The following is a 25,653-nucleotide window of genomic DNA, read 5'->3' as shown; positions in this document are numbered from 1 at the left end:
CGAAAACTTGTCCTTTCGCGCTAGATTATCGTGCCTCAGAGTATGTACTACTTCGTGTAACCTTAGTGAGTATTGATAGCTTAAATTCCGATAGATTTTGATAGAATTCTGTGGTTTTACTTTAAAGGTTCGTTTGAAGAGTTTCCCGAGGAACAAGGCTTTGCTTGTGAAGAGGAGTTAGAAGATCACCCTGGAGAATCTTCAGGTGAGGGCTACTCACTGAATCTTTAGTTAATGCTTAGGGTCGATGCTTTCGACATTGATTTACTGTTTATGAACTTGTTTGTGTTTGATTGGAAAAATGTTTTCTGAGGCTTCGGCTGACAATGTAGATGATTCATCTACTGACTGTTTTTGAGATTGACTTACATGCTATGTGCTATGTGGGTAATCTAGGATGTGTGATGCATGCTTTATATGCTAAGTGCTACGTGATTATTCTAGAATGTGTGGATATATGACATGTTTGTTGATTGTGCTGACTTACTTATGTCCTTGCACTGATATCTGTGATTCTGAGAGTAAGAATAGCGGGCAGGTCATGCCGATTTTATTTTGAGAGTTTTGAGGAAGTTTGACTGGACGAATGAGATTCGGGCCTTGTTGTGGTTTTCATGGATCGAGACATTCTCTGGAGTCATTTGGTGATTAGGAGATCCCGAGAACTTATAAGTTTTGCGATAAGACAAAAGGGAAACTATTTTATAAGGAAAACTCATAAGACATTAATCAACCTCTAAACCTTTAAGTAATGATAACAATCTCGAAGGAAAGCTTAGGAGTCAAATCTTAGTTTTGGAAAACGAGAAGTGTCGTCGGATCCAAGTGTTGAGGAAGCTGTTAAGTTCCGAGTATGTTGATACTCTTTGCTCGTTGAGCAGTTTGTTTAGCCATCCAAGGGATGAGCCGAGAAGCTTCACTGAGGCGTGAGACCTTGTGAATGCGTGATACTTCACTGAGGCGTGAGACCTCGTGAAAAGCATGGATCTTCACTGAGGCGTGAGACCTCGTGAACAGCATGAAACTTCACTAAAGCGTGAGACTTCGTGCAAGTGTGTAAATTCACTGGGGCGTGAGACCCCGTGAAAGCATAAAACTTCACTGAAGCGTGAGACTTTGTGAATGTGTGAGACTCCACTGAAGCGTGAGACTTCGTGAGAGCATTGATGACTCGAAGAGTTATCGTGAGTGGTTGCACTCATTTTATGATTATTGTATTTTGTCGCAGAATCGACATTTACCTTAGGGTATTCTTTCAGAGACAATAAGTTAGCTAGAACACGTGGCGACGTGTCGAGTGAGGTCAGAGACATTGTTTGGCTAATCACATTGCATTCATGCACACATAGGAGGTTAATACACGGCGTGATTACCGGACCTCGGTGGATTCCAAAATGGTCATAAGACCCGGATTTCCGCGAAAGAGCGTTTGTAGACGACTCTTAGTAGCAGACCGAAATGGCAGACCTTCGGGTTTACTGCTGATCTGACTACCGTTGTTGTTGGAGTAAGAGGCACGCGGGCAGAAATGGTCCCACCGTTGCTGGTGCTAGGATTGATCCGTTTGATGTCCATCCGTTTCCGGAATGCATTTGGTTAACTGGGTTAACCGTCATCTGCATTTCATGCAACATGCATACTGACTTAGTTGCTGAGTGTGATTAATAATTGTTAATTCTATTTGATGCATGCTATTTGTTATTACTGTCGTTACATTCATTATGGAATATACAACCCTAGGATGTTATCCCTAGCTATAAGCCTAAGTGGCTATTCTATTATCTGTATCTATCGGTGCTATTATTTACATAATTCTTTGGAGTTGACCCTCGCGTCTTCTGTGTGTGCTTTGGCGGACTACGCCCTTTGTCAGATGTCCATGGCGGACTAGTTCATGATGGTTCACCCTTCGGGGGGGAACTAGGGTTGAGATGCTGGAACAGGAGCGCATCGCGGTTGCGAGAGGAGGACGGATGGTGTACATAGACTTGGTCGTTCTAGATTCAGATTCAGACGACGATCACGCTAGCATGTAGGATTGAGTGTTAGTGTGAGCTTCTCGAGATGGGATTAGTGTAGGAGTAGAGTCTTAGCTCTGAACATCATTTGTTTCTTTGGGGACAGGGTAGTTTCCCACCTATAGCTTTTTGTGTGGTTTCTTTACGGGAATCACAGAGAGTTGGTTGGACTTAGGAGGTCTTGTTTTAGGCCGATTGGGCTAACTTATTCTCGTTTTTGAGGTTTGTGTTGCGGACACTTCACCTCTACTTTGGTCTGTACTTATTGCCTACGAGCGTTACTCTCTTTTACTTTCCGTCACTGGAGGTTACTCGTGACGAGGTTGGGTACTTACGGCGGGGGCTGTAATTATTAATGTATATTAGTTCTATTATCTTTTGTCGTCTAGTTTTATTTCTTTCAGTTTTGGTCCTATTATCGACGCAAAAAAAAATATTCACGTTTTTCCGCATTAAGTTTCTTTTTGGTTACTAAAGTGACGCCACCGAAATCGGGGTGTTACAGAACGAGCAAAGGTATCAGAGTTCCATGTTGTGAAGGTGATGGAGGCGGTGTTGGTGGAGTCGGATGAGGCGGAGGAGGAGCCGCTTTCTCCTACTGCGTTTCCTGGTGCAGGACCGGTGATTCACGGCGTATCTGTCGGATACGACACGTAGGTGAGACTCGTCGTCGCTCCGGCGAGTCGCGATGTCTCCTGCGACGGGTTTCCATCAACTTGGATCCAACCAAACCAGAATCGAACTGAATCAATACTAGGCGATCAAACAGGCACTCAAAATCAACGAAAAACATAGGAACTTCAATCGATCAATCAAGGAGACTCAATCATGCAATCATTCCACGCGAATTGGGAATCGAAAGTTTACCGATCCCCACAGACGGCGCCAAATGTTCCGGGTTGGAACATTGAGAGGTAGGGTAGTACCTAGAGTGTGGCGTGATTGTACTAGAGAGAGTTTAGAGAGAGCGTGAGTAACTGAATTTCATGTATTATTAAGAAATGAGCTAAAAGTCCCTTACAATTGATGACCACCTCCTATTTATAGGGGGTGTGTGGGCCCCCGTGTATTAGCCTATCCTAGGGGCCAGTTGGGTCGTGCAAACAGGCCCAAGTTATGGGTGAAGTGACCCGCCTTCGGGCGGGCAACCCTCGGGCGTTGCCCCTATAGGGGCTCGCCCGGTCCATTAAGTATGGTCTAGTTAATATATATGTATCTAGCTATTAACTTGAATATGTGATTTTTGTGAAGGTGAAGGACACCTTGTCGATTTCACTACGAGAATCTTAAATGGGAAGGAAAACAACTGAGGTAAGAGCACATCGAGTTTTGGACCTTAACGTGCAAAATTGATTGTGGGATTTTCTAATTCGTAATGATTTGATGTTTTGAATATGTTTTAATGTTGTAAATTGTTGCTGAGAAGCATGGTATGATGTATAAAACTTGAGTATATGATTTGGGGCTGGAATGAAGTTAAATGATGGAAAAAAATATTGAAGTTTTGGAGTTGCGAGCAGAGTCCCAACGCTCGTGCGCCAGTGACCACCGCTCATGTGCTAAGCCATTGTGCGTGCAACACTCATGCGCTATGGTACTGACTGGAGCGCTGGTGCATTCGGGTCTAGCGTACATGCGCTAGCCCCCTGGTTGCATAGTGATGGTGGGTTATCTTGGGGCATGTTTTGGGCTGTTTTGGGGTACTCTTGGGTGTGGATTGTGATCTTGAATACTATGTATGAGATGCATGAAATATGTGGGTTAAGAAGGCATGGTTGACATGAAGATTGTACTTGAATATGATGATCGATGATTTTTTTATATGTCCTTGAATGTTATGAATAACATGATACTTGTGGGAGTGTGACATGTTTAAATTGGATTTTAGTCCGTAATAATTGAGTCTTTTTGCATTGAAGTCATTGGTCTAGGTTGTTAGAGGAATTAGGGGCATTGTTGGAAGAATCTTGTAACTTATAACCTGAACTTTCATGGCATTATGTGCATTAGTTTAGGAGGTTTTGAGTTACAAAAAATGACTTAATGTGTGTTCAATAAGCAGTCCTTGATTTAGTACCCTTTGATGATGATTCTCGTCCAAGGGATCATATTTATGAAGAATAACCATGGGTTGATGGAGCATAAAGACTAGGAGGTTTCAAAATGAAGAATTGAATGCCATAAGAGAGGTAGAAAGGAGTTACAAAACCATTAATGAGGAATGAGCTGAAGAAGAAAATGAAGATACCCCAAAGAGGTGTTCTTGCATGCATGGTCAGTAGCTTGGCAACCTGAGGAAGAGGGCACGCATGTGCGTGCACTTCCCTTGAGGCTTGACATTTCAGCCAAGCCTACACGCATGTGCCTGCACTATGCATGCACGCACATGCGTGTGAAGGCTTCAGTTTTTCCTATAAATAGGACTTTGTTTTTTTAGTTTGTATCTTAGTTTTAATGAAGATTTAGCTTGTCTAAGGAGTAAGGAGCTCTTCCAAGGTTCCTATTCAGGTTAGAAACATGTTTACCTTAGCCATGCTTAGCTAAGTTTCTTTTAGCATTTGGGATGTGGATCCTTTACTTGTTATTGTTTTAACTTTCTGGATCTTCTTATGGAATAAAGTAGTTTTCTTTCTACGAGGCTACCCTGTTGTGATAATATGAACTTGAATGCATGCAAGTTATTTTGCCATTCTTTGCACAAACGGAAGTTTGGTTTTGAAATGGGGAACTGGGGGTCCGTTTATTAGAGCATTTGCGCCTTAGGAATCAGAGCAACGACTAGTAGTTGATGGCCTGAATATAGTGAACTTAATCTTCAATTTGACTGCTTATAAGTGATTAGGAATTTATTGGGATTTAGCTAGTGAAGTCTTTTGAAAGCTATTTTTGATCTCAAGGAATCAGCATTTAGAGAAATAGGCTAGATCAGCAATAGAAAGTATAAGAACTACCTCTTATTCCATAAGCATTCAGCTTTTTTAAAACATCACTTGTTTTGGTGAAACAAAACCAAATGCTAAGCTTTTAAACATTGTTTCTTCCTCTTCACTTCATATTGCTAAGTTCACTACCAACCATCATATATACTTAGTCTTTTACTTTTTCTTTTGATTTAAGCAACCATTGAGCTTATTAATCGACTTTTCCCAAATCTCTGTTTGGTTTGACAATATTTTATATTACTTCGGGCATTCTGTACACTTGCAGAACGCGTATCAGTTGTGAATTGGTATGCATATTTGATTTGACTTATGCTTGTTGAAATTTTGAATAACATGTGATTATCCTGACTTGATTATTGGATTTGAAATTGTTGATCGAGTGACTAGTTGTAACGCCCTGAATTTCGGGTGTCACTTTAGTAACCTATTAAAGTAAATATGCAATATTTTCCAAAAGAATGTATAAACACGAGTATATTTTTTTTCTTTTCGAAGTATTTCCAAAACATGTCATGCATACTCCCAACTGTAAATAAATTTACATTAAACCTTGAACAAGGCGAGTATCTGCAACCCCAAATATAAATTTCTAAACTCATTATGCAAGCTTAAACCAATAACGGTAAGCTCTCTAACCCAAGGCTCTAGCCCTACACCCGACTCTATTCTTCGAGTCATCCACAGTTCTTCAAGTTCTTCTCTCCGACTCGTACGAAGGTCAAGCTCCATCGAAGATTCTCCATCGCCTAATAGCGTTAAGCGCCCAAACAACAAGTAGCAAATAGAAAGGGTTAACTCCATACAACTACCACATATAAAAGAGAAAAGCATGTTATTCAAATCTAATACATGCCATGGTAAGTAAGCTACTAATTTAATTCAGAATAGATGACACCGTATATCTACTAACATGAAATCAAATCATATATCAGCAAATCAACGATATGGTTTTAACTCAGATATCAACAACTTAACAACATATATTTACTCAGATATCCACAACTTAACACCCTAGGTTTAAATCAAATAACAATAAAATCAACAATATAACATCAAATCAGATATCAACAACCTCAACAATATAACATCAAATCAGATATCAATAACCTCAACAATATAACATCAAATCATATATCAATAACCTCAACAATATAATATCAAATCAGATATCAACAACCTTAACAATATAAATCAAATCCAATATATAAGTGCCCTGTAGTACAACTATGTGTCACTACCAAGACGTGTCAAATCAAAGGCGTCTCGCAAGACGGGACAGTCACCTGGAACGAAAACTATTGATCTGCCACTTAATATGTCACGAAGGCCCCACAATATCAATCAAACAATAACGTCTCGCAAGACGGGACAGTCATGTGAAAACATCCACTCCACTGCCACTTGATAACGCCTCGAAGGACGGGATAGTCATGTGAAAATATCCACTCCACTACCACTTGATAACGTCTCGCAAGACGAGACAGTCCTGTGAAAATATCCACTCCACGGTCACTAAGTAACGCCTCGAAAGACGGGATAGTCATGTGAAAATATTCACTCTACTACCACTTGATAACGCCCCGAAAGACGGGACAGTCATGTGAAAATATCCACTCCACTGCCCCACTTCAAGCAAGTCAAAACATCCTCAAACCAATAATCAACTTAGAGTAACAACATGTTATTCATAATTTTAACAAGCATAAACACATCAAGCTCTATTGAGTGATGAAACAATAATTCAGTGCTATAAAACATAATCATGTCCTATCCACTAGAAAGCAATAATGACGGAAACCAGTAAACGACCAAAGCCTCTCAGAAAACGGAGACACACGTCTCAATAAGTTCACTCGGCCGAAGCCTCCAGAAAACATTTGGCACAAGCCTCAGAAACAGTCAACATAAGCAAGCATACAACATTGCAAGCATACAATATTTCAATCAACGCCAATCAAATTAAACATCTTCATCTCAAACGCAGACAGTGCGATAAAATCAGGCAAGACTCAAAGACGCGCTAAAACTGAGTTACCCTTACCTTAGCCAATTTCTCCACCCAAGCTCAACATCCCAGTCCAATCCAAAATAAAGCTCCCGAACTCAGCAAGTTCCTCGGGCGTCCTCCTCAGCCGTGAAACCTCACCGCTTGCTCCAAAATATCTTTCCTCCGCTCAACTCGTTCCAAACCTTAAGCAAAGTATCATTGCTTAGTTGCTAATAAACAATACAACTAATAACACTATCATAACCCGAAAAGAAGCTTTCGAAACTCTAGAGTTCGACATTTAGGCACGAATGGACAATAAGACATGTTTTCGCTAAAATGCGCATAACTCGAGCTACAGAACTCGGAATGACATGAAACCAAAGCCAAAATTTCGATAACAGAGAGGGCTACGCTATGGCTCAGGCCATACAAACCCAAAAATTATTTTTGGACACAGTACAGCTCCAAAAAGTTTCGTTCACTACCAAAAATCGAGTTTCCCGAACTTTTCTTCGATCTAATTTAATTCCTAGGTATTCGTAGGTGATATCTAGGCCAGGGAAACTCACAGAAAAATTTAACGACTGAAAATACGACTTAGGGGTATTTTGGTCAAGAATTAATGACCCAAAAACTCAAAGTTGAAATTCTGAAAAACAAAATTGATGGGGTTGTTCACAACGACGTTTATAGCACTTAATCTCAAGGGTACTAAGCTTGGTTGCGACTTTTTGATAAGAAAGTAAGCACATGTGAAGAAAATGGGTTTTTAGTCAGTTTTTCAGATCTACGGTGACTCGGTGAAAATCCGAACGATCCGACAGTGATTATAGCATGTTGGGTTGTAGTAGAAGATAGTTGGAAAGAAAAATCGAGGTAATCAAACATTTTTACAAAAACCCAAAACTTTGAGCTCAGAAAGACATAGAAAAACCCAACAGAAAGAAGAAACAGAAGTAAGATTAAGCAGCCTTACCTCTACACCTACGCGTAGCTTCTGAAATCAGGACGATCGGGCAAGAATTGAAAAAGCTTAGCTCATCTCTCTTTCTCTCTCTAGCTCTCGGCCACTCTTGGGAGAAAATGAGAAATTTCTCATTTTTTTCCTTTTTATAGGTGAGGGGAAAATCCGAAAAATCGAGATTTCGCGGTTCCGGTCGTTTTGGTACTTTCATCTGCTGATAAAAATTGAGTATTCGGCGACAGAATGTCGAAACTCAAATCGAGGTTCATTTATTTGAGGAAAACGCCTCAAAGACGGTGTGGGTCCATTTACGCCGAAAAACTACTTTTTGCAGTCGACGTCGGATGAATAAACTTCCTTCTGAAGAAATATCACAAACGTCGAAAGGAATGAGGTAGCGTGGATGGAAACTTCGTTAGAAGCTCCGAATAGAAAAACTCTTCATTCAGGGTCTTAGTCAAAGTCCCCGAGAAGTTAAAGTCTGGCTTCGGCGGACTTCCGGAAAGCGAAGCCTAACAAGCGTATAGTCCAGGGTTTCGTATCGGAAAGCTGGTCATGGGAAAAATGCTCAGAGGTTCTTATTCTCTCTTTAATTCTAAAATTCTCTTTAACAGTGCTCTAGGAGCGGATATAGCCTTTTTCGTACACTCTCGACCTTAGTCGGGTGTGAATATGCTCGTGCTATTACTTAAGCTGACTACAGTGTCAACCTTAAACATAATCTGAACTTAATTATTATATAAATAGTTTTCGTGACTCGTAATAGGATTCGAGTCATGAAAATAACATAAAACAATAAAATATAATTACTTAATTAATCAACACGCGACAGTAAATAAATAATCTAATTATTTAATTCGAGGTCTTACACTAATGAAGTCGCAAATGTTGTTGACTAACTTTGACATATAGGGCTTGAGCTTGAAGTGACAATGAGATGGTTATTTGTCCCATGAGATTGTCTCATTCTTCAGAATGTTTTGAATTGCTCATAGTGATAAGGTGGTGTTTGTCCCACATGATTGTCCCGTCTTGAGAGACGTTATTGATCGATCCATCTTGGTAGCAACATATAGTCGCATCATAGGGCACTAACATCTAATTTGATTCTATGTTGTTGGATGTGTTATCACCTATCTTGAATTAAGTTGTTAGCTTATTTACCATATCATGTATTTAAATTCGAATAACATGTTTTTCTGTTTTATGTGAAGTGATTTTATGGAGTTAACCCTTTCTGTTTGCTACTTGATATCTGATTAGGCAATGGAGAACCCTCCGACGAAGCTTAGATGTATACGAGACGACGAAGAGCTTGTAGGTGGTGGAGTAAGGATAGGAGAGGAAGTGTGATGTTTCTTTTTGTGGGCTGTAATTGTGGCTTCTTCACCATCTGAAAACTCTGTTACCAAACCTTACTTTTGCCACGTGGCTAAGTGTGTGTCCTTATTTCGAACCTTGGTTTTGTTATTATGCATTACTATGTGATTATTACTATCATTATGTTGGATACATGTTTAATGTTTAAGGATATGTTATGTCTTAAAACCCTATGGTTGAAAAGCCTTATCAAACAAGGTGACAGGTGTACTCGCTTTAGAAATGATGAGTCTTGGTTTGTGTTGTCTTTCAAAAAAAAAAAACCGTGTCCTTGGAAGGGCGTAATAGTCATTAGATTTTGATCGGTTACTAATGTGAGTCCTCAGTTGAGAAATTGAGGCGTTACAATATGCATTTAAGCTTTATTCTTGTTGGATTATATTTATCGAATGCGATCAATGTGGAATCGAAAGAGGTTGAGCTGTCGTTGCTACGAGTAGCTGTGGACACTCATGTTGATGGAAAAGGATCAAGGAAATTTTTTTTCTGTATATAACTACTTAGCCAAATAACCTACCTGTTTTAATGGAAATCTATTTGCTACCCCTTTGAGCCTAAAATTGAAAATTTTTGTGTTTTGTTCTTGCTAATAACCTACATGTTTTAATGGAAACACAATGAACTTCCTAATCTTTATAGGCTAAGAGAGCATTCCTTAGTGTGATTTATATGCAAGTTGATGGGAAAATTATTATGGTTTCTGTGATTTGTATCGATTTCTTTGTATATATACTTTGAAAAAAATGAAAAGTTAAAATTTCAATAGCAAAAAGAACAAAATAACAAGAAAAAGAAAAAGTAAAAAGAAAAAGTAAAAAGAACAAAAAGAAGAGAATAAAAAGAGAGATTGAAGAAAGAAAAAGGTTGAATTAAATTGAAAATGGTGAATGGAATTGGTTAAAAGTAAGTTGGGAAAAGTGAATATCATGAAAGTAAGCTGTGATTGCTTTCTTAGACTTATTAAGTTTCTTTACATATCTAGAAGGCTTAATTGTACTTTTAGTCCCTGACGTTAGGTCTTTGTGTAATTTGGGTACTCTTTGTTTAAAACGAGCAGTTTTGGTCAACCAAAGATCAATTTGTGTCAATTAGGTCGATCTGTTAGTTTTCCGTCAATTGTTAACGGGAGGGAATGCTGAGTTGGCATGTCCATTAATATTTTTGCCTCTTGAACATTACATTTCCTTTCTCTTTTTTTTTTTCCATATCACATTCTTCAACCTTCATACCTCCTCTTCTTCAAACATAAATCCAAAAGCTTGTTTCAAAAAAGAATTCCAAAATCTTGAACACCTGGGTTTGAAAAAATCATGGACACATGAGAAAAACATACAAAAAGTCATGTTCTTCACCCTTCCTTCTTCCACTTAGACTGATCTTCCCAACCACACTCAAAATCATCTTCTCAACCAGATTCAATAAAAAATACTTAGATTCAAAATCATCTTCTTCACCCTATCCATCTTATCCCTCATCTCCAATCACTTTATACACATTTCTACCCAGAAAAAACAATCTTAAGAAAATCATAAAGCCTACATGAACGAATTCAAACTAATGCCAGACAAACAAAATCCTTCACCAATTTACTTATATCATGACGGTGTGGGCAAAACAAGTGTTCCACAAGCTTATATTCTCAATCCAAGCACTAATGCTAAAGATAGAAAACACAGTGGCAGAGTCACTGTTGAATCCAGGGTATGCAGAACAAATGGCACCGAGTAATTCCTTTATATTTGCATTCCATGGTGTAGATCTGGGTTTGAGATCTGAGCTTCAAGGTGTAGATTTGGGTTTGAAGATGTAGATCTAGGAAATGTGAGGATTAGGGCTGATGAAGGGCTTCAAAATATATTTGGGTTTGTTCAGTGGAGGCAGATCTAGCAGCGTGGCAGTGATTGAAGATGACCTCAACTTGGGTATTGACGACGCCAACAGAGTGGAGATCTAAATCGATGAAAATGATGGGGTTTTTTTGAAGGAGAAGAAGAAGACAAGCCACCCACAACTACCAGACAGAGAGTTATTCCGCGTCGACCAACCTTCTTTAACGATGACGATCGAGGTCCAAAGAGAGACAAAGAGAGACGCAGAGACAGTGAGTTCCAAAGAAAAAGAAAGCGAGATTCATAGAGAGTTTAGAGAGAGGGGAAAAGTTGTTGTTTAGGGGTGTGTGTGTGTGTGTGAAAGAGAGAGAGAGAGAGAGAGAGCGAGAGAGAGAGAGATTTAGAGGGAGGAAAGAAGATGAAGATTCATGGATTAGAGTTGATTTGGTAATTTTTTTATTTTAGTGTTATATTTAATTTGATTTAATTAAGTTTTTTTATTTTTATCTATTTATTTATTTTTTCTATTAATGAAGTGGCAGCTTAGTAGCAATTTTTGTCAGATCCACGTCACTAAAGGGCTCCACATAGGCTAACTCTGGTAACAATTGGACGACAAGACCCAATTAACACAAATTGATCTTTAATCGACTAAAGTTGCCCGACTTATTTTTTACTTTTAAGAAAAGTTGGGCCAAACACACTTGATAACAAGCTCTTAAAAAATAAGCTACTTATTTTTTTACAAAGAAAATATAAAAAAAGTGACTTTTAAGTAAAAAGTTAAATGATAGAGTTTTTTTCAAATAAGTTGTAGAGACATCACCTCTACCCTCCACCACCACTTTTACCATCACCTTCACCACAACCGTCCACCACCACCATCTTTGTCACTGCCACGACCACCACCTCCATTTCCACCACCATCACTATTTTCATTGCCACCACCGCCATCACATCCACTACTACTACCACCCTCCACCACCACCACCTCTACCATCACCTCCACCACCACCATCATTCCCACCTCACGACCACCGCCACCACCACCACCACCCCCACTGTTACCGCCAACCTTCTTCCACCACCATCACCACCTCTACCATCACCTCCACCACAACCGTTCACCACCACCACCACTGTTGTCGCCGCTACCACCGACACTATCGCCACCCCTTCATTACCACCACCACCATCACCCCCACTGCTACCGCCACCCTCCACCACCACCACCATCTCTACCATCACCTCCACCACTGCCGATTACCACCACCATCACCTCCATTGCTACCACCATCTCCACCTTCCACCACCACCACCTTTACCACAACCGTTCATCGCCACCATCATTGCTACTGCCATGACACCGCCACCACCATTGCCGCCTCCAGAACCACCACCACCACTGCCGTTGCCGACAACTCTTCCTTCATAACGCTCACTAACATCGCCTCCACCGTCACCACCACCCCCACCACCGGTATCAACCACCGCCACCGCTACCACTGCCAATAGGTAACACCGACCTCAGCACCAGTGCTACCTGACCTTTCGCCATCATGTCGCTTCAACCACCCAGTGTTGTGAATTTACTAACTAACAAATACATTTAAATTAAAAGTGGCTTTTAAGTTATAAAAAATAGAAAATATGATAAACAACTTTTACTTTTTCCTAAAAGGTCTTAGTTTTTACTTTTACTTAAAAGTAACTTTCAAGAAAAAAAAAAGTCGGACCAAACACTACCTAAAATTGCTCGTTCTAATAAAGAGGTTCAAAATCACACATAAGCCTAACATTAGAGACAAAAAATGAAATTAAGCCTATCCCTCCTCCTAGCTGCTTGAATCTTTTGTTATTTGATCGAATGAGAATCACTTTTCCTCACACTATTTTAGTGTAGTTTCTTTTCTTTTTCAGGCATGACCCTCCATGTAAACAAAAAAAAATTCTCTACTCTATTATTCTCAATAATAATAAAATCCTTTTTGTCTAATTTAATTTGTTGTCATAAGCTATAGAAAAAAATTAAAGCTCGTTAAAAGATTGAGCAACTTTAGGAAAAACATAGTATAACAAACCAGACTATAGAGCAAGAAGAAGAGGTAATCAAAGATTGATAGGTCCGTGTGTGAACGAATCTCTTCCTTTCCTTTACTTCCTTTTGCCTTAATCGCTAATCGCCCTGTTCCATGTCTTCCTCCACTTGGAAGAATGTGCCGTCCGAGGATCGTGAGCAACTCGAATGGTTAAGGTATTCTTCATTTATGGAAGATTCCTTTTCACAGGAAGATAGACTAAATCCGAATCCGAGGATCCACGATGTGTTCTTGAGTTTCAGAGGGGAAGACACTCGTGCTTCCTTCACTTCACATCTCTATTCCGCTCTTCAAAACGCTGGGATCAAAGTTTTCAGGGACGACGATTCCCTTCCAAGGGGAGATCAAATTTCATACTCACTGCTGAAAGCAATTGAAGAATCTCAGATTTCAGTTATTGTTTTCTCACCAAATTATGCGGATTCTCGGTGGTGTCTGGATGAGTTGAACAAAATAATGGAATGTCACAGAACCATAGGTCAGGTGGTTCTGCCGGTGTTCTACGGTGTCGATCCCTCTGAAGTGCGACGCCAAACTGGTGAGTTTGGGAAAAAATTTCTCAATCTTATGAACATAATTTCAATGGATGAAGACAATATGTTGCTAAACAATCTGATGCCCCGCTGGAAGCGTTGGAGGGAGGCACTTCGTGAGGCTGGTGGCATTGCAGGGTTTGTTGTCTTAAATTCTAGGTAATTTAACATCCACTTCGGGCTTGTTTGGTTGCAGTTTTAGTTTTTAAAACAATTTTTAGAAACAATTTTCAGAAAAAAGAAAACAAGTTTAATGAGGTGTTTTCCTACCTTTAGAAAACTGATTTATGAAAACTAAAAACAGAAACTGAAAACATTTTTTTAGCTGTTTTAGTTTTTTAGTTTAACAAGCTGAAAATGAGAACAAGCTTTAAAAACTGAAAACTGTTTTGAAAACAAGAAACAAACAGACTCTTCATTACTGAATTGTAAACCTTGTCTGTCAAAGGTTTGACCTGTTATTTAAAAAGGTCAGCCTTACGCTTTTTAAAAGGTTTGAATAAGTAAAAATGTTGGGCTCCGGCTAAGTCTATTTAGCCTAATAGGCCAATATAATTCATAATATTAAAATCCAATGATATGTAGCAAACTCTGTTAGCCCGCTGGCCTACTAGCCTCTTTAAAAAGGCATTTTCTATTAAAGAGACTTTTGAACATGTTAGGCCTTAAAAATTGGCCTATGACAGTATCTCAATCAAACTCAAAAATTTGCTTCTGTCTTTTTCATATATGTTTTCTCATGTCTCATTGAGTGTATGTTTGAATCAATATTCTATGTCGAATTGATTTTGATAAAATTGACTATCGTAAAAGTGAGGTTAAAGTGACGCTATGTTGCACTGATATAAATATGTTTCTGGTACCGTGTACAGATACCGGTACAAGATACGTAATTTACGAGAAAAGTAATTTATGTAAGGTAATGTTATTTCGATAACTTTTATTAAAATTGTTTTTCAATGGATTTTAATATCCATACATACTTCTGTTTCTAACCCTTTTTTTCTATTGTTAATTACTATATTTTATATACTACATTAACAAATCAGAAATGAATAGGCTTACAATTTATTTATAAAATTTATGTGAATTTATTCAATTTTAAAAAAATCTATGCATGTTGCATATAGGAATGAAACAAGTATTTTCTCGGGTTCGTTTTTACAGGAATGAAAGTGAGATTATCGAGAATATTGTTGAAAATGTTACTAGTTTGCTTGACAAGACAGACATGTTCATTGCCGATAATCCAGTGGGCGTTGAATCTCGAGTGCAAGATATGATTCAACTGCTAGACAACCAACAATCAAATGATGTTCTATTACTCGGGGTATGGGGTATGGGAGGAATTGGTAAAACAACCATTGCAAAAGCTATTTACAATAAAATTGGCCGCAATTTTCAGGGTAGGTGTTTCCTTGCAAATATTAGAGAAGCTGGGGAGCAAGATGCTGGACAAGTGCATTTACAAGAACAACTTCTGTTTGATATCTTGAAGAAAACAACCAAGATACATAGCACTGAATCAGGAAAAAATATATTAAAGGATAGACTTTGCAGTAAAAGAGTACTTCTTGTACTTGACGATGTGAATAAATTGGACCAACTGAATGCTTTGTGTGGAAGTCGTGAGTGGTTTGGTTCAGGGAGTAGAATAATCATCACAACCAGAGATCAGCATATACTGAGAGGGAGTAGAGTTGACCAAGTTTACATAATGAAAGAAATGGATGAAAGAGAATCGATTGAGCTTTTTAGTTGGAATGCATTCAAGCAAGCGAGCCCTAAGGAAGATTTTGCTGAAATTTCAAGAAACGTAGTTGAGTATTCTGGGGGATTGCCACTAGCTCTTCAAGTCCTTGGGTCCTATTTGTTTGATAGGGTCGTAACAGAATGGAAGAGTGTATTGGAGAAACTCAGAACAATTCCCAATGACCAAGTACAGAAAAAGTTAAGAATAAGCTATGATGGTTTAAATGATGATAAAGAGAAAGATATATTCCTTGACATAGCTTGTTTCTTAATTGGGATGGACAGAGGTGATGCTATACAAATATTAGATGGCTGCAAACTTTTTGCAGAAATTGGAATAAGTGTCCTTGTTGAGAGAAGTCTTGTAACTGTTGATGATAAGAACAAGCTTGGAATGCATGATTTGCTGCGAGACATGGGAAGAGAAATCATTCGTGAGAAATCACCAAAGGAGCCTGAGGAGCGTAGCAGGTTATGGTTTCATGAGGATGTTATCGAAGTATTATCAGACCAAACTGTAAGAACTTCATTTTAAAATATCCAATTCTAAAGGAAGCATATAGAAAATATTTCAGTCACTTGTTAACATTCATTTGTTTTCTTGATTAGTCTGGTTATGAATTGTTTGTACTTCCTGGCTCCTAGTAACAAATTCTGGGTTTCATCACATTAATTTTAGCTATCCTATATCTTTCAGCTATGCATTTTTTTTTTCCACCTTTTTATGCATCTTATTTCACAGGGAACAAAAGCTATTGAAGGACTGTCTTTGAAGTTGCCAGTTAATAATACAAAATGTTTCAGCACTGAAGCATTTGAGAAGATGAAGAAACTCAGATTGCTTCAACTTGCTGGTGTAAAGCTTGAAGGAGATTTTAAATATCTTTCAAGAAATCTGAGATGGCTGTGTTGGCATGGATTTCCGTTATCTTTCCTACCTAAAAACCTTCGTCAAGAAAATTTAGTTTCCATCATGTTAGAAAACAGCAATATCAAACATGGATGGAAAGATGGCCAGGTATTGATTGACTTTAGCTTTTCGCATTTCATGAATTCTTTTCACTTTTGATTTATAGATGCAATTTAAATTAAGCATCTGAAATAGTAGTAATATTTAATTACGTGGTACTTTTAGACACAGTAAAGATATGGTTCACGGATGCACCAGAGAATAAAGGCCACCATAGAATTGTCCATATGTTTTATATTAACCTTACATGAAAGTCCTTTTAACTAAAACAGATAGAACATTTTTACAAACTTAATCTTGTGCATGTGCGAAACAGTTTGATTAAAAAAGCTTCAAATTCAAATGTCAAACCTATAAATGATCCCAATGTTTTAAGTTCTCACCAGAATGCTCATACATGACTTTTAAGTTCGCACCAGATCCCAATGTAGCCTTGGTTGGAAGATATTTTAAAGCAAAAGTACTTCGAAACCAATGGGTATAGGCATTGACACTCGCTCATGTTTACTTTCCATTCTCTAGTGACATTGCAATTACTTCCATCTATTTTGTAAGCTCTTTCCACATGTTCTTTCTATAACATTTCTGATCTTGCAGAGGATGGAGATGCTGAAAATTCTGAATCTTAGTCATTCTCAGCATTTGACACAGACCCCAGACTTTTCATGTATGCCTAATCTTGAAAAGCTTGTACTTAGAAATTGTCCAAGCCTGTCTGAGGTTTCCCATAGCATTGGACATCTCAATAAAGTTTTACTGATAAATTTGAAAGACTGTATTAGCCTTCGTAACCTTCCAAGAAGCATCTACAAGTTGAAATCTCTGAAAACCCTCATCCTTTCTGGATGTTTAATGATTGACAAGTTGGAAGAGGACGTGGAACAGATGGAATCTTTGACAACCCTGATTGCAGACAACACTGCTATAACAAGAGTTCCCTATTCATTAGTCAGGTCAAAAAGCATCGGATATATTTCTTTGTGTGGTCATGAAGGATTCTCTCATGATGTGTTTCCTTCTATCATTTGGTCTTGGATGTCACCAACAAATATCCTCTCATCCTTAGTTCAAACATCTGCAGGCATGTCATCTCTGGTTTCTTTAAATGTATCAAATAGTAGTTCACAGGGATTATCATCTATTCCCATGGACCTTCCAAAGCTTCAAAGTCTGTGGATAGAGTCTGGCTCAGAACTTCAACTTTCTCAAGATGCAGAAAGAATTTTGGATGCCTTGTATGCCATGAATTCTTCTAAAGAATTGGAACCAACTGCAACTACATCAGAAGTATCAAATATGAAAACTTCTTCCTTGATGGAATGCAGTTGTCAAGTGCTTGATTCAGGATCAAAAGGTTCCTTGAAATCTCTTTTATTTCAAATGGGAATGAATTGTCAAGCCACCAGTATTCTGAAAGAGAGCATTTTAGAGGTTTCTATCTCTCCCTCTCTCTTGTGTATAGGTTTGCATTCTAAAATTAAGATATATGAAGTCATATGTGAATTCTTGCATATACATCTAGAACTATTAAAAAAATACATATGTGAACACCCATATTCACTCTTTCCTCTAAGAAAAAAAAATCATTGAATCTGTTTTTTTTGCTTTAGCTAGTACATAGAGCAGTGATATTTTTCACGTGTATTATGTGATTTGAAAAACTGTTACAACCTTCAATGTGTATGCTGATTTTAGTTAGTGGCACAATTCGTTAAAATCACTGTATAATTATCCAAAGGTATTAGGAAACTCACTTTATTTTTTGTTGGAAAGGTTTTTTAAGCTGGACTGGTAGTCTCTGTTTGAAGAATCCAAGCAATAATTTTGACGATTTATTTTTTCTTCGTCGACAAGTTATCATGATTTCATAATTTGTCTGTTAATTAGAAGATCATAATTTTATCGACGAGAAAATGATTAGTTATCTTAGGAGGATAACTATATTTTTAATTGTTGAATGAATGATAAGGTTGCATTTATTTAGTGTTCAATAAAATCTTCACAGCATATTTTCATTTTTACAGAATGTGGCTGTTGGAGGGTCTGGTGTAAGCTTGCTCCCCGGAGACAATTATCCAGATTGGTCAACCTTCAACTCGGAAGGTTGTTCTGTGATTTTTGAAGTCCCTCAAGTGAATGGGCGTAGTTTGAAGACAATGATGTGTGTTGTCCATTCTTCTACCGCAGATGACATAACATCAGATGGTCTTCAAAATGTGTTGGTGATAAATTGCACAAAGAACACAATTCAGCTCTATAAGAGGAACGCATTAGCCTCCTTTGAAGATGAAGAGTGGCAGAGAGTAGTATCAAATATTGAACCAGGTAACAAAGTAAAGGTGGTGGTTGTTTTTGAGAACGGATTCACTGTGAAGAAGACAACAGTATATCTTGTATATAATGAACCAATTGAGGAGAAAATGGAACCTTGCAGTGCACCATATAAGAATGAAATTGTTTTTGGGGGTGATGAAACTGAATCCGCTGTCGGGAGGAGCTCTGCACAACTGGAGTCAGTGGATGACTTGAAACAAAAACTGAAGAGAAGGAAGTTGCAATAAAAGATGGTGGAAGAATGGCTGGTTAAAACTATTTCTTATGGTGCCTGCAAATCTCATATTGGTGCTTGCTGATTGTGGGGTTTGATCAACAAACACACCTATCTCTACCCATGGAATTGCATCAGCAAATGGCAGAACAATATCTTCTGCAACAATAATAGGGATGCGACCATATACCACAGCTTCAACCAATCTTGGGTTCTAAGGTGCATAGACAAAACACAGCTAATTGCATGTTCTCATGGTATGTGGTTCAATTTTCAGTTCACCTCTGCAAGATTGCAAATCACAGACAGTTTAAGTTTGTTATCAAAGCAGCAAAGCATGCACCCGAACTTCATGCACTCATTTTTCTCTTTGCAGCATTTTCCTGTACATCTCCTCAATAAGAGCACTTGTTTTTCTTCATATACGAGATTACATTAGCAATTGGTGTAAATATATGTATCAGCACTATAATAGAAGTGGGTTCCTCCACCAGCAAAACCAAATTTTTCACGTTTTACAACCATTTAGATCTGATCTGATTGCCTTCCATCCCTTGAGTCGGCGCAATTGAACGAACATAACGTCCCTCAGCCATTGGGAAGTGACGCCCATAGTATAACTGTCCTCTCCGCAACCAAAGTGTCTTAGAGATTTATTGTCATACTCAACAGGAGCTGAGACTCTACTCCGACAATGAAGGTAGAAGGAGGCACTAAACAATCACCAAAACCAACACAGTTGAGACCAACCTCTTTCTAGAATGACTTCAACTCCTTAACTGGCACAAGATTGAAAATCAGCATCTGAAAGAGGCATAGCTCAAATACCCATCATAACCTTTCCTTGCCACACTCCTGATTCAAAGTTTTCTAACACTCTGTTTTAGGGATTGGCGACTTACCCATTCAATGGATTTGGCACCGGACGTTCCAAAAATGGGTACTGTACTCTCGGGTCGCATGCTCTTGCAAGGCATCAACCACCACTCTTATTACTCTATTCCCAGATCTTCAAGCATCACGTTATACAAAACTATAATATTTAAATGAATTTTTTAATTCATCCTGTCATACAACCTATAATGACAAACGAATATGCTGATTCAGCAGCAACCAAGCTAGTATCCGAGACAGTTTGTATCTGAAAACTTGTATACTTAAATTCAGCAAATTATTGGCAGAGTGGAGAGTATTATTATATTATTTGTAAGACAACTGAGTTGGCAATAAAAAGGTATGGCACCATCTGTGTTGACCTAATCCATCCATGTCTTCATCAAGATCTAATCCCAGTCCAAAGTGGATATGTGATGTCTTTTTGAGTTAATGTGTTAATAACTCTGCTATCTTTTGCTTCACGTCTCTATGCCGCTCTCACAGAGGCTGGAGTTAATGTTTTCAGGGACGATGATGATGAGCTCAGAAGTGGAGATCATATAACCCCCTCAGCGCTTCATGCGATCGGAGTGTCCAGAATTTCCATCATCGTTTTCTCAATAAATTATGGTGCCTCTGAATGGTGTATGCAAGAGTTGGAAAGAATAATGGAGTGTCGCAGAACTATATATCAGAATGTTTTCCTTGTATTCTATAAAGTAGATCGCTCGGATGTATCTAGGCAGGAAGGTAAGTTTGGAGAAGCTTTTGATGATTTTGTTCAAAGAATCACGGTGGGGGAAGACAAATTGAAGACTTGGAGGCGAGCTATTAGAAAAGCTAGCAAACTTCCAGAATTTATCTCGGTAGATTCAAGGTAATAAACTCATGTCTTCAGTGCTTGTTTACTACTTTCTCCGATCCAAAACTATTCCAAAATTATTGTTATTTTAGCTTGTGTGTTTTTTTTTTTAAATTATTATCGTTTTATAAATCAAAACATTTTATCTCATTTTCTTTCATTTATGCCACTAGGCTATAAAGAAAAAATGGTGGAAATACAATCTGGAAATAAATAAGATATATTTTTCACGGGACAATGATTCATTTGCAGGAGTAATTTAGGAAGAGAAAATGTTATATGCATGTCATGTGACAAACTTTGTTAAAATTTAACAGAAGGTTAAATTTGCACATTTTAAAAAGGTTAAGGATATAAATACACCTTTTGAAAGGTTAGGGGTTAAATTGCACCTAAACTTTAGGGTAATAATTGGCCTTTTTTCCATTTAGATATAGATATATGGTTATGTATTGGACTTTAAAACTGAATTTTTTTTAACAGCCCCTCCGAAAGCATGGAAATCAAGAGAGTGGTTAACCGTATTATGGTAGATCTGCGAAACTACAAAAACGGGCACCTTGCTGAGCATCAAGTGGGGGTAGAATCACGTGTGCAAGATGTGATTGGACTACTGAACAGCTGTCAATCAGAACATCCTCAACTACTAGGGATATGGGGAATGGCAGGAATAGGTAAAACATCCATTGCTGAAGCCGTTTATAATCAAATTGGTGGTGGTTTTGAGGCTAAGAGCTTCCTCCGAAATGTCAGGGAAGTTGCCAAACGACATAATGGCTTAGTTTCTTTACAACAACAGCTTCTTTTTCAAATCTTCAAAACTAAAGAAACAAAGATAGGTACAACTGAATCAGGAGAAAAGTTATTGCGGGAAAGACTTCAAGAGAGAAAAATACTTGTTATACTTGACGATGTGAATGATTCTGAGCAACTAAAGGCTTTGTGTGGAAGTGGTGAATGGTTTGGCTCAGGCAGCATAATAATCATCACCACACGAGATAGGCGTCCACTCACGATGCTTGGAGTTGATCATGTGTATAGAGTGCCAGAACTAGACCAAAGGGAGTCTCTTGAGTATTTTAGTTGGCGTGTATTCCTGCAAGCAAGTCCTTTTGAAGATTTTGCTGAAATTTCTACAAAAATAGTTGCTTATTCTGGGGGATTGCTGCTTGCTCTTGTAGGCCTAGGGACCTTAATGTTTGGAAGGTACAGAGAATTCTGGCAGAGTTGCTTACAGAATATCAAAAGAAGTCTCATTCCCGAAGTAAAACAAATTCTAGAAAAAAAGTTTTGATGATTTACAAGATATGGAGAAAATATTATTCCTTGATATAGCATGCTTCTATTTCGGGATGGACCTAAATGATGTAATATCGAAGTATACATCGCCAACAGAATTTGCAATACGTGTTCTTCAAGACAAAAGCCTTGTAACTCTTGATGAGAACAACAAGCTTGGAATACACGTTCTGCTGCAACAAATGGGAAGAGAAATCCAAAGGGAGGAGTCGAAGCAAGTAGCTGATCAGGTGCGTAGCAAGGTGGACATGCATTGAGAAGTGATCTTTGACACTCTTCTTTCAAAACTATCTCAATTGAAATTCATGTCCACTAATTTGGAAGTTAGACCCATATTTTGAGTAGATCACATGAATTTTAATCTTAAAGTGTTGGAAAAACAGTGTTATAATGAGTGTTGGAATTTGTTTCTTAATTGAAAATGAGTAACAAATTGCAGCTTTAAAACCTCATATATCATGTGAATCGCATACAAATTTTAGCTAAAGCCATATATATCTAAGTGCTGTTTGATTTTTACATTTCAATTTCAGGCAAAGATCTATGATGTGTTCTTGAGTTTCAGAGGGGAAGACAGCCGTGCAAAATTCATTTCACATCTCTACGCCTCTCTTCAAAATGCAGGGATTAATGTTTTCAGAGATGATGATGAGATTCAGCGAGGAGATACAATCTCCGTCTCACTGCTGGGAGCTATCAGAAGTTCTAGAATTTCTATCGTTGTTTTTTCAAAATATTATGCTAATTCTAAATGGTGTATGCTAGAGTTGGAGAACATTATGGAAATTCGCAGAACCATGGGTATGGTGGTTGTGCCAGTGTTCTATGAAGTAGATCCCTCAGATGTACGCCATCAGAGAGGTGATTTTGGAAAAGCTTTTGAAGATCTTATAGCAAAAACCTCGGTGGATAAATTCATGGTGAAGAATTGGAGGACAGCACTCCTTGAAGTTGGTGGCATGGCAGGTCTTGTCATCATAAATTCCAGGTAAATTAATTTGAATTTAATATCTATAAACTTAGATTAATATCTATTTAAGTTTCCAAGTGTTACCATAAAATATATTTACATAAATCTGGTCTCTGACTTATACACCTGAACCTAGAGTGGTCGTTAACAAAAAAAACCCCTCTTTTTTAGTCCCTGAAAAAATTTGCTTGATTTAAAATGGTCTCAGTGACGTCATAATGCTTACTTGACATTTTTATTTATTAATTACCGACCCACGTAGCGTCCACGCAGTATTTTTCATGAAATTTAGTCATTTTCTCCTTAATTTAAAGTGTTCCTCAATGTTCTCGTGAGTGTTCTTCATCTTCATCCTAATTAAACACCCTCAAACTGAGAAACTTAATATCACCTTCTTCTTCAACCCTACAATACTTTCAATGTCTCTTTCTCTCTTCTTCCTCAGTGGACTCAGTTTCTAGAAAGGCTACACGTGCTTAGCCACAATCCCCAATCTCTTGACCAGAATTTATCCCAAATGAGTTACCTATTATGGTTAAATGTGATATTCTATAACCAGGAAACTGATTGTGATTATATTAACTCCAAAGAAATATACATCAAAGAAAACATCTTCTCCTGTTGCACGGAAATTAACACATACATAACCAGGAAAAAGTCATACTTTTAATCAAAATATTTTATATTCATATTATATTTTTTATATATGCTACAAATTATGTATGTTTTCCGTGCGCAACTTAAATATTCTGGGTTGTCACTACCGTGAATAATATGTTAACATTTGACGAGGATAAATGCAGAGCTATCAGTTTTTCATAATTAAGTCTCCTCTTCTTTTGATATCACTACCACCACGGATTGTAAAATGGTAATATAATCGTTTATGCACTTATTCTAGGGTTCATATTTTACAGGAACGAAAGTGAGGATATCATGAAAGTAGTTGAAGATGTTACTGATTTACTAGGCAAGACAGACATTATCGTTGCTGAGCACCCAGTGGGGGTGGAAGCTCGCGTTCAAAATGTGATTCAAATATTAAAAAGCCAGCAATCCAAAGATCCTCTATTCCTTGGGATATGGGGGATGGGGGGGCTGGGTAAAACAACTATTGCCAAAGCCGTGTATAATCGAATTCGTCGTGAATTTGAGACTAAGAGCTTCCTCCTAAATGTCAGAGAAGTTTGCGAACAAAATAATGGCATAGTTTCTTTGCAACAGAAGCTTCTTTCTGATATCTACAAAACAACGAAGATAAAGATAGATACAGTTGAAATGGGAAAAGAAGAACTGAAGAGAAGACTCAGTCAAAAGACAATATTTCTTGTGCTTGACGATGTGAATGATAAAGAACAATTGGATGCATTGTGTGGAAGTCGTGAATGGTTTGGTTACGGAAGTAGAATAATCACAACTAGAGATGAAAATATAGTTAAAAAGGAGTTTGGAGTTGAAATTGTGTATAGAATAAAAGAAATGGACAACAAGGAGTCTCTTGAGCTTTTTAGTTGGCATGCATTTAAGAAACCAAGTCCCGAGGAAGGTTTTGCTGATCTTTCAAGCGATGTAGTTAAATACTGTGGGGGGTTGCCACTAGCTCTTCAAGTAATTGGGTCCTTTTTGTTGACTAGGAGGAGGGTAACAGTGTGGAAGAGTGTACTGGAGAAACTCAAAATGATTCCCAATAAAAAAGTTATGGAGAAGCTTAGAATAAGTTTTGACGGTTTAAGTGATGATGTTAAAGAAATATTCCTTGACATAGCGTTCTTCTTTATTGGAATGGAACAAGATGATTTTATTGAGATATTAAATGACTGCGGTCATTTTGCAGAAATTGGAATAAGTGTCCTCGTACAACAATGCCTTATAACTATTGATAGGAAGAACAGGATCAGAATGCATGATTTGCTACTAGACATGGGAAAAGAAATCGTCCGCGAGAATTCAGCTGAAGAGGGCAAGGAGCCTAGTAGATTATGTCGCTACAAGGATGTGGATTTTCTATTATCCAAAGATACTGTAAGTCCTTTATGCATATATTGTTTTTGTTTCTAAATTATCTAAAGTCAGTGGATGCTAAATGACCTTTAATGACCCAGTTATTTCTTGTCCTATTTTCTTAGTAATTGTGAATATTATCTTGGTTATGAATCCTCTTGTGCTACTTGGTTCCCAATAACAGATTATGGGCATCAAATCTCTTACTTGTATTCAGTTACTCTAGTAGATTTTGAAATGCCATTTACCTAAGCTCTATGTCTCATTTTTTTTCTGTTGATTTTGTTTTACAGAGAACAGTGGATGTTCAGGGACTGACTTTGAAGTTCCCAATAACAGATTATGGGCATCAAATCTCTTACTTGTATTCAGTTACTCTAGTAGATTTTGAAATGCCATTTACCTAAGCTCTATGTCTCATTTTTTTTCTGTTGATTTTGTTTTACAGAGAACAGTGGATGTTCAGGGACTGACTTTGAAGTCTCCAGAAAAGGATACAACTTATAAGTTGGAAGCCAAAGCATTTGAGAAGATGGATAAACTTCGATTGCTTCAACTTTCTGGTGTACAACTAGATGGAGATTATAAATATCTCTCAAGAGATCTTAGATGGCTTTGCT

The 25,653-nt window shown here is 37.9% G+C and overlaps 1 pseudogene; it reads left to right on the top strand.

The window, feature by feature from the left end:
* Positions 1-13,186: 13,186 nt before the first annotated feature.
* LOC130743965 (uncharacterized) lies at positions 13,187-25,575 on the top strand (annotated as a pseudogene).
* The last annotated feature ends 78 nt before the right edge of the window (positions 25,576-25,653 follow it).

This window comes from Lotus japonicus, chromosome 3, assembly GCF_012489685.1.
Source record: "Lotus japonicus ecotype B-129 chromosome 3, LjGifu_v1.2".
NCBI classification, from domain to species: domain Eukaryota; kingdom Viridiplantae; phylum Streptophyta; class Magnoliopsida; order Fabales; family Fabaceae; genus Lotus; species Lotus japonicus.
The sequence above is the reverse complement of the archived record's forward strand: the minus strand, read 5'-3'. Positions and strand labels throughout refer to the sequence as shown.